The sequence below is a fragment of the Sorghum bicolor genome, chromosome 9 (genome assembly GCF_000003195.3).
Source record: "Sorghum bicolor cultivar BTx623 chromosome 9, Sorghum_bicolor_NCBIv3, whole genome shotgun sequence".
Classification (NCBI taxonomy): Eukaryota; Viridiplantae; Streptophyta; class Magnoliopsida; order Poales; family Poaceae; genus Sorghum; species Sorghum bicolor.
In genome coordinates, this window is record NC_012878.2 from 10,270,624 (window position 1) to 10,280,533 (window position 9,910).

The window sequence follows — 9,910 nt, forward strand, 5'->3', positions numbered from 1 at the left end:
ACATCCTTCCGACACATCTGATATGACACCCAAAAATTTTTTATCTCCACTCTAAGGCCTTGTTTAGTTCGTAAAAAATTTCAAGATTCCCCGTCACATCGAATCTTGCGGCACATGCATGAAGCATTAAATAAAGATGAAAACAAAAACTAATTACACAGTTTACCTGTAAATCGCAAGACGAATCTTTTGACCCTAGTTAGTCTATAATTAGATAATATTTGCCACAAACAAACGAAAGTGTTACAGTAGCGAAATCGAAAAAAATTCGCCAACTGAACCAGGCCTAAACAGGGCCTAAATAGGGCCTAAGGCTGGCCTTGTTTCGCTCAAAAAAAGTTTACTTATTTATTCTATGTCATATCAAATCTTGTGGCATATGGATAAAGCATTAAATATAGATAAAAAATAACTATGGTCTTGTTTAGTTGCCACCAAAAAACAAAAAAAAATTCAAGACTCTCTGTTACATCAAATCTTACGGCACATGCATGGAGCATTAAATATAGATGAAAACAAAAAAAATTAATTACACAGTTTTTCCGTAAATCGTGAGACGAATCTTTTAAGCCTAGTTACTTCATAATTAAACAATGTTTGTCAAATAAAAACGAAAATGCTACAGTAGCGAAATCCAAAAAATTTTTAGAACTAAACAAGGCCTAATTGCACAGTTTGACTATAATTTGCGAGACAAATCTTTTGAACCTAGTTAGTCTATGATTAGACAATATTTCTCAGCTTAGATAAAATAGCCAGATATAATATCCATCGTGACAATGTTTCAGCACAGATATAGTAACTTGCAGATGTCATACCTCGAGCTACTTAAATCATATGGTGACGATCCATACATTGTTGAAACGTTTATGAGATCCTCTACAACTTTCGTATATAACCTTTTTCCCAAATTATGACTTTAATTTGGCTGAAAATAGGAAATACCAGAACTGTTCAGACTTGAAGCAGAACAGAAACATCCAAGTATAAATGTCATATCTCATGTTCTACTTATCCGAATTAGTTCCAACTTAAACCGTTGGAAAGCTTAACATATTGTCTATAACTTTTCTAAAGAACACTTTTCCAAATTCTATAGTTACATTTGTCTAAAACAGTAAGCAACCAAACAGCACAGCTGTATCATCTTGTGATTTTCATAACTCCAAACCAAGATAGCTATGGGGGTGATTCTTATGGTCAGAGAAAGATCTTGAAGTCTACTATTACTCAAAATTTTCTCATAATTTTTGGTCATCCAAGAACACAGATATAAACCGATAAAGACGAGATACTCGAGAAAGGCACGATAAGATAGTAAGAGAAAACTAAAACTCAACTAATTATTCCATTAATGATTATACCTTAGGCCTATAAACTAAAATAAATTATTGAGGAAACCCACAAGATCATTGCACTTATTATAAAGATCCAAATCAAATATAAGCATAATGATAGACCAACTAAGGAGTAAAAGTTCACACTTCAAATATTGACTCAACTTGCGATACTATCGTTCTCTTTATATTAAGGACAAAGATCCTAATGCTTCTCTTCCGATAACGCAAGAAGATGGTAAGAGAAGGTTCTAAAAGCATACCAAATCAAGAAGTAAAGATGTGAACAAAGACTTCTAAAATAAGTAAGGTAGAGACAAATAGCAAAGGTAGAAATATAGTATGAATGAAAATACAAGGTTTATAGAACAAGGATTTCATGACAGATCCAAAACCTTAAGGCCTTGTTTAGTTTGGTGGTGAAAAGTTTTTGAGTGTCACATCGTATGTTTTATAAGATATTGGAAGGAGTATTTAGATACTAATAAAAAACAAATTACATAGCTCGCCTGAAAACTGCAAGACGAATTTATTAAGTCTAATTAATCAGTCATTAGCACATGTGGGTTACTGTAGCAGTTATGGATAATCATTGGCTAATTAGGCTTAAAAGATTCGTCTCGCGATTTACTAGCAAACTGTGCAATTACTTTTTATTTTCATGTACATTTAATGCTCCATGCATGTGTCCAAAGATTCGATGTGATGGATGAAAATTTTTTGCATGGGGAACTAAACAAGGCCTAAGACGGCAAATTTCTAACTAGGCTTGCGTCCTACAGTCAGCATTGCTCTGATACCACTTTGTAATACCCGATTTTAAGGATAAAACCAGATATACACCATATGTGAGTCTTAAAAACCAAATCTCACACATAGCTACAAAAGGTGTAATATCAAAAGACAATGCATAACGTACGTAATAAGTCAGATATAATCTTAGGCAGCAAACAACGGAAAACTCTAAATTTCAGGTACTAACTTCACTCTACAGGATCCAACTGACTGGTTGATCACAAGCCTAAAATATCTCCTAAAGTGTGGGGAAAATAGCAAGAGTATGTCCATGTCGAACTACACAAGTATAACAACTAGATTGTATAGATCCCACAATCTCATGATCAATGTGACATAAATAATGTAGAGCATAAAACAATAAATAATGAGTATCTTAGCATAACAAGAATCATCATCCTTAATGTAAGCATCGCCAAGGTCGCTCTTGACCGTGAGCATGGCTAGTGTATCAGTTTAAACACTCTGCAAAGGTTGTACATCTTTATCCATGAGTCATGATTTACCCTTTTGCCCGAGGTGATCAGCCTCTTAACCCACTATCAAGAAAGGTCGACAGAGATCACTATGAAGCCTTTTAAAAGTTTGTATAACATGTTAGGGCCGCAAGGTTTTCTGGGCACGCAGATGTAGAGCCCCCCTTCCAAATGGCACAATGACGCGCAGCCTATATACATAAGGACAGAGGCCGCACTATACCCAAAACGGCAAGCCCCTCTAGCGCCCTTACGGGTAACCTCTAACAAGAAAAGGTCTTCATACTGAGCTAAAGCCAGAGCCATTATAGCCCTCATGGTTACACTGTTATCCCAGTGACCACTTACACATAAATCCTCAAGTTGCTAAAAAGTCTTTTTATTATTTATTGCTTAAACATTAATCAAGTCACAAGATCGCGGTCATAGAAATAAAACCCAATGCTATACTTGCCTTAAATACTTGCTTAATTTCCACACCATCAGCTTTCGGTCATCATCTTCTGGTCTTTAGTGCCAACAAACTGTTCTCGTCTACTCGTAGCAAGCACCACACATAGAAAAACATACAACTAACAAACAAAAGCAACTAAGAACAATACACCACACAGAGTAAAAGAGCGCACTAATAGATAGCTAATGTTATAAGATAACAAGAAACGCTAATAATGGAACTATCATTATAAATAGACAACTATCGAAAGTTTTTATATATAAAAGAAACAACTATAAGCTTGATTTATTTTAATATAAAAGCCGAGTTAGAACTAATCATAAGTTAGTCATCTATTTTATAAAATAAATAACAGGTGAGAACATCTAATCCAATTCGAGAAAGGTGTTTAGACAAAGTGTTTAGACAAAGTGGGTTACAAATTTAAAACATATTAATATTGTCTTTTATCAAAATAACATTTGACATATAGAAGACAGATGTTAATCTTATATTCTTATAATTCGAAAGCCAATTACACGAAAATATTAATTAAAATAAATATGTTATTTATAAAATTTACTAACATACCACACGATCAACGCCAATTAACACATAAATTATGTCACTATATCCTCAGCGTAACTTGAATGGATCTAAGATGATGAAACAATAGAAACCTTAGTGTATAACGAATGATGACCATGGTAGATTTTGTCCTAAGCATTAGTGGCTCTCGACACCAGGAAGTTGACGGCGGTTTCTGGAGTTTTGGGAGCAGTCCAGCAGCTCAGCAGCAAGGTCAGGCATAAGTGTAGCTAGTTCTCTTGTTGAGAAAAGGTTAATCAAAGGCACGTGATGATTAGAAGACAATCCGGGCAAGTTAGAGAGCAAAATTCAGGTCTGGTACCTAGGACATGTACCTTCATAGGATTTTTGGTGGCCAGCAGAATCACGGTAACGGAGATCGATCATTAACAAGTTGCACGGAAGACCAGTAGATAGAGCCATAGAGGCATCGTGGTGCTAGCCAAGATCAAGATCCGACTTTTGCATGACCTGGCTGGTGACAGACGGATACACGTAAACTTCAGAGCTGCAAAACGATCGCTTGTCGGAGATAGTAGTCATCAGGATTGACCATTGCCGATACGGAGAGGAGGAGAAAATTTTAATTTACTACACGAAGGATTCCCAAACTAGAGGCTCTCCATATGGTAGTACCGTATGGTGTTTCTCCTAAGATGTCTATTAATAATATGGTACTAATTAATGTTGTACCCTCCATCTTTACTATTAGATCTAATTAATTATTAAAGTCCATTAGTAAATAAATGCATTCGGCCTTTGAATCGTGATGACGTTGGGTTAGGGTAAAATGAATGATTTATTATTTTCAAAATTAATTATTTTTGTGGATAAAATAATTCTAAAAAAGTCTAGATGTCGGTGTTTTTCCCCCGGGGGGTCACACCAACGAGTAAATTTGTATGCGTGCTCCCTATCCCGGATGGTGATGCAAGAAGACACAGAGATTTATCCTGGTTCGGGCAAGAGAAGGCCCTACGTCCAGCGGGGGGAGAGAGTTCGTATTATCTTGCACCTAAGTGCTTGTACAGGGGCGAATACAAGCGTGGTATGAAGTGTTTAGCTTTACTACGTGTGTGTCTTTCCTTCCTATTCCCGAGTCTCTCCTTTTATAGCTCCAAGGAGAGACTCAGGGTACATGCGTAGGTGTTAGAGTAGGGGTCGATAGCCGCATGGAGCGCTGACCTACTCGAGGCTTCCGTACGGCATGGCCTCGAGCTGTCCCATCTTGATAGCCCGGTGATGATCACGCGTGCTCCTGCGTTCTGCCCTGCCCGCCGCCTCGCGCTGGTTCTGAGGTCGCATGCTTGTACGGTATGGCGGCGGATCCGACGGGGTAGCTGTGGTGTTGTCAGTCGACGCCCGACTCATCTTCGGGAAGGAGCCTGGTGAAGTCGAGGGTCGGATGCCGTATGAGGTGTCGATGCCTGGAGCGCTGACCTTGGGTGTCTCGAGGGAGTCCTGATTAGACGTTCCATCCTTGTTTCCCGCGTCCTGACACGCCCTGGGTCGTTCGGCGGGAAGGCTGCAAAAAGAATGATGGGACAGAAGCGTCCCGTGACCCGTGCGTTAGGGGGGGAAGCGTCAGGCGCATTAAATGCCCTGGCTCTTGTGCGCGCGTCAGGCGGCGGACGGTGTCCTTGCGCTCGACGCCCCTCGGTTCGCTCGAGCCTACTTCCGTATTCGACGTCAGTTATCGCTCGACCCTGGCCGATTCGCTCGACGGTGTTTCCGTCTTCGAGGCTGCGGCCGTCGATGGTCGCCCGTGTGTACGGATGGTCTCGTTATACGCATTGGTGAGGGTACCCCTTGTTGATACCCTCGACAGTAGCCCCCGAGTCTTCATTCGAGCGCTGGCGCTCGAGTGGAGACTTTCGTTTTTACGGTCGAGTTTCCACGGGGGCGCGCGAGCGACCCCGCGGGGGTAGCCCCCGAGCCCTCGAGGGAGTATTTAACTCCTTCGAGGGTTATTTTGCCAAATTTGCAGAAACGCTGTCAACACCCGTGGTGGAAGGTTCTGTTCGACTTTGCCTTGCGCGGAGGTTTCGACGTACTCTCGATAGAGCGAGCGTCTTCCACCCCAAATTGAGTTCCTAGCGGGTGGTCCAAGTGAGAACCTATGCCCCTTTCGAAGGGGTCAGCTGTAGCCCGGAGGCGTCCTCATAAAGCAGGGTTCACGTGGTCGGGGGTACCGGTCTCGTTCGATAGAGTCCAGCGGCTCGGTGCCTCCCTTCGGGGGGATTCCTCTCGACTGTCTCAACCCTACCTTGGACATCGCCAGCGAGTCTTCGAGGCGGGCCTCGATTTTCGACCACTCGCTGGGGATCCCTGACTCTTGGCGCTCGAGATCGGCTGTCGAACCCTTTCGTCGGGCCAGCCATCGACCTCTCGAGACTATCGTGGGCGCATACCTTGGCTTACGAAGTAAAGAAGCTGCCGTGCCGGTTCGTCTTTCTGCCCGTTGGGCGCACCTTTTGAGGTAAGTGACGTCGCGACACTGTATCGGCGGGGAATTCGGAGCGTCCGGCCTGTGAGGAGAGAAAGGACCGTCAGACGGCGCATTTATGGGGGGAGTTACCTTATTTGTTGGATCTGTCCGTTGGCGGACCGCTGCCTATAAGTACGTCGTGGCGTCGCCGCCGTTCCTCTCCCTTCCGCCTTCTCGCTCTTATTCCTTTGCTGCCTTTGCTTTCTCGCCATCTCACGCGCACACGCCCCCTCGAGCTGTAGCGAACCCACCATCCCTTTAGCCGAGATGCCTGTAAGACTCGTCGCCGCCGACGACTGGCGCCCGTCGTCGATGACGGAGCGCCGGCTGTTAGAGCTTGAGAAGGAGGGACTGCTGCGCCGCCGCACCTCGCTGTCGTCGCCAGAGTGGATCGCGCCGCCGGCAAGTCACAGGGCACCTCAGCCGCCCGAGGGCTACGTGGTGTCGTTCGCCAAGTTCCACCGCCACGGTCTGGGCGCGCCCCCAAGCCGCTTCATGCGGGCCCTCTGCTTCCATTATGGGGTGGAGCTCCAGCACTTCTCTCCGAACGCCATCACCGTAGCGGCGGTCTTCGCCGCCGTGTGTGAGGGCTTCCTGGGTATGATGCCGCACTGGGAGCTGTGGCTCCACCTCTACAGGGGCGAGCTGTTTCACGCCCCCACCGGAACCACGGGCGTAAGGAAGCCCGTGCGGGCGGGTTGCCTCAATCTGGTGCAGAAGACGGGGAAGACGGACCGGCCGCGGGAGTACATCCCGGTAGGGTTATCGACCAACCACGCCGGCTGGGACTCCCAGTGGTTCTACCTGCGGAACGACGACAACCTCCTGCCTTCCTACTCGGGCCGTCTGATCTTGGAGCGTCCAGCGGACTGGACGTACGGCGTCGTCCAAGCTCATCAGTCTCGGCTCGACCCCCTCCTTGACGCCCTGAAGAAGCTTCGCCAGGAAGGTTTGACCGCCGCCCTCGTCCTCTCGGCCGTCCATCACCGGAGAGTTCTCCCTCTGATGTCACGACCGCTGAGGATGGACGAGATGGGCCCTGGCGTCTCATCTCGGGACCTCGAGGCGTGTCGGATGTCCAACGAGGCTCCGGCGGACGACGAAGTCGCGGCCCGAGTCAGGGCTGCCATTGCCGGTGATTTTCAGCCAGATCATGTCAACGGCTTCCCCATGAGACCTGACGCAGGCTCGATCGATCTGGTACGCTTTCTTCTTGCGCGCATCCCTGATTCGGGGTTTCCTTTCTCCCCTCTCTTTTTTCTAAGTCTACTGTAGTTTTGGCAGGGTCGGATTGATGTCCGGTCCTCGAGGCCTCCGGTAAAGGAGGACGAGATCGATCGCGACAAGCGGCGCTAATCCGCCGAAAAGCTGAAGTCTGCCAAGGACTCCGCAAAGAAGGGGGAGAAGAAGAAGAACCTCGACCGCCAAGCATTAGAGGCGCGTCGAGCCAAATCCAGGCAGAGGGGGGAGCCTGAGGAAGAATCCCCCAATGATGATGACGACGACGACGAGGACAGCGACGACTCCGAGGGGATGGCGTCGCGCCTCGATCGGATTCTCGAGGGCCCGCCTCGAGGTGACGTCGACGCCCCCCGGACGGAGGCGCCAGAGGAGGGTCCGAGCGGATCTCGTCGTCCCCGGGCCGACACTCCTTCCGCGCCCAAGGCGGGTCAAGACGCACCGCGCCCTCCCCCGGTGCCCAGGGAGAGCGGTCCGGCTAGGTCCCAGGCGTCGGGGCCGCTAACTCGTGGTCGCGCCGCGGCCTCTGAGAAAAGAGACGCCGGCCGTAGGAGCGCGAGTCCCGGCGTCCGCCAGGCGGGGACCGACGTACCTAAGCCAGTTCCTGCCCTCGAGGGGCCTAGAGCCCCGACACGGGGTCGCTCGAGGCCCGCTGGTCGGGGTGGCGGAAGGCGAGCCGTTCTCCCCGTGGGGTAAGCCTTTTTGATGTTGCGGTTTTTGTCCCCCCATTCTTCCACCTTTCCTCATATGCCGACCTTTTCTCAGGCTGAAGCGGACCCTTGAGCAGGCCCAACCGTCTATGGCCAAGAGGCTCAGAACGGGTGCCGCCTCCACGGAACCAGGTTCGTAGTTAATTCCCGGGCGTCGCGATATTCTTACGTTGGTTATCATAACGTCTCACCCTTACCCTTTATTTTGTAGGCTCATCCAGCCCCCAGCCTCCAGCCGGCGTCGAGAGGGCTTCATCTCGTCCCGCGCCTACTCCGCCGCCGCCGACTCATGATGCGGCCCCCCAGACGCGAGCGTCAGAGGGAGCCCCCGAGCCCCCTCGATTGGGGGTCGAGGGGGAACCCATCACCATCAGCGATACGTCTGATGGCAACGAAACGTCTGGGGGCGCTCGCCCTATGGAGGAAGAAGCGTCGACCCCCAATGTCGCGGGACGGACTCCCTGGCCTGCAGGCCTTCGAGCTCTCGAGGCGCAAAGGAAGATGGTGGAGGAGGAGGAGCGGGAGCGCGAGGCGACGCAACCGTCACTGGAGCAGCAGCAGTAGCAACCCCAGCCGGAGGAGCAGCTGCAGCATCAGCAGGAGGAGCAGCAGCAGCAGCTGGGGCAGCAACAGCAGCTGGGGGGCCAAGAGGACGAGCCACTCGAGCCCCCGCCTCAAGGTTTGGCCGAACCGGCGCCACTGGCGTCGCAAGAGCCCGGCGATCAAGAGGGAAATTTGCCGGTGTACGGACCTCCCACCCCAGCGTGGCTCCTCCCGGGGGCGCCCGCCGCGATCCGGGCAGAGTCGGGGCGAGCGGACGGAGTGGTGGCGCTCGCCTGCATGATGCGCACCCCCACCGATCCCGAGTCCGAGATCAAGAGGACAATCTACGGCATGGACGGGATCGCCCCAGGGTTCCTCCGGGAGCGGCGAGCATGGGAGGACCGCTTTCCCTCTGAGGAGGATGAGATTGGGTCGTCTGGGAGCAAGGACGGTACGTGGAAGACGGTGGACGACAACGGGCGGTTCCCTTGCCTCGCCGACCTGTTCTTGCGCCACGGGGGTTCCCTCGAGACCGTCGAGAACTTTATCCGTGGCGTCAAGGCGCGGGCTGATCGGGAGATGGAGAACTGGTGTCCCGATCGGATTCGTATCCGAGCTTCCACCGACCCGTCCGAGCCCAATATCTTCCTCGACGACAAGAAGGAGGTCGAGAAGTGGGAGCATGTCGAGGAGCTCCGCCTTTGGATGAAACACGTGGTGGGGCTCCTATCGGACGTCATCAACAACGGGCTTGGGCCAGCTTATTTTGTAAGTGTTTCTCGAGCTCCAATCTTTGTGGTGCTTTCTGGTTTCTGTATTCTAATCCCTCCGACCCCTGATTCGCAGGATATGAAAGAGACCTCTCGCATCAAGTCCAGCTTCATACATGCCACGAGGGGCGGATGGGAGCAGCTTCCCCTCCTCAAGGATCAACTCCTCGAGTCGCAGGAAAAGCTGCTTAAAGCTTACAAAGATCTCATAGCACTCGAGGAGGAGAAGAAGGTGAGGGAGGCTGCTTTGGCCGAGGCCCGAGAGGTCTCGAAGAAGGCGGAGGAGGAGGCGATACAGCTACAGGAGCGGGCTCTTACGGTCGAGGAGGCCGCGTCCAGAGCCCGGGAGGAGGCCTTGTCCTACAAGAGCGTTATTGCGGACCTGGACAAGGAGAAGGGCCTTCTCCAAACCGACCTGGACTCCCTCCGCGATACCTTCCAGAAGATGAAAGTGGCGTACGTGGATAATGAGGTCGCCAGGGGTGCCGCCGAGGACACAAAGAAGAAGGCCCTCGAAGACCTCGAGATGGA